Source organism: Bison bison, unplaced genomic scaffold (genome assembly GCF_000754665.1).
Source record: "Bison bison bison isolate TAMUID 2011002044 unplaced genomic scaffold, Bison_UMD1.0 scf7180017864072, whole genome shotgun sequence".
NCBI lineage: Eukaryota > Metazoa > Chordata > Mammalia > Artiodactyla > Bovidae > Bison > Bison bison.
Window position 1 is genome coordinate 12,787,941 of NW_011494644.1, and position 760 is coordinate 12,788,700.

The 760-nt window shown below is 41.8% G+C and overlaps 1 protein-coding gene across 3 annotated transcripts in view; it reads left to right on the top strand.

The window, feature by feature from the left end:
• The window catches only part of LOC104986707, a 23,065-nt gene that overhangs the window by 15,460 nt on the left and 6,845 nt on the right, over positions 1-760 (top strand). The gene's annotated exons all lie outside the window — the stretch shown is intronic.

Here is a 760-nt window from a genome sequence, read left to right on the forward strand (position 1 = left end):
CAAATAGGAAAAGGAGTACATCAAGGCTGCATGTTGTCACCCTGCTTATTTAACTTATATGCAGAGTACATCATGAGAAATGCTGGGCTGGATGAAGCACGAGCTGGAATCAAGACTGCCATGAGAAATAGCAGTAACCTCAGATATGCAGATGACACCACCCTTTGGCAGGAAGTTAAGAAGAACTAAAGAGCCTCTTAATGAAAGTAAAAGAGGAGAGTGAAAAAGTTGGCTTAAAGCTTAACATTCAGAAAACTAATATCATGGCATCCAGTCCCATCACTTCATGGTGAACAGATGGGGAAACAATGGAAACAGTGACAGACTTTATTTTCTTGGGCTCCAAAATGACTGCACATGGTGACTGCAGCCATGAAATTAAAAGACACTTGCTCCTTGGAAGGAAAGCTATGACAAACCTAAACAGTGTATTAAAAAGCAGAAACATCACTTTGCCAACAAAGGTCTGTCTACTCAAAGCTACAATTTTTCCAGTAGTCATATATGGATGTGAGAGTTGGATCATAAAGAAGAATTGATGTTTTTGAACTGTGGTGTTGGAGAAGACTCTTATAGTCCCTTGGACTCCAAGGAGATCTAACCAGTCCATCTTAAAGGAGATCCGTCCTGAGTGTTCATTGGAAGGACTGATGTTGAAGCTGAAACTCCAGTACTTTGGCCACCTGATGTGGACTCATTTGAAAAGACCCTGATGCTGGGAAAGATTGAAGGCAGGAGGAGAAGGGGATGACAGAGGGTG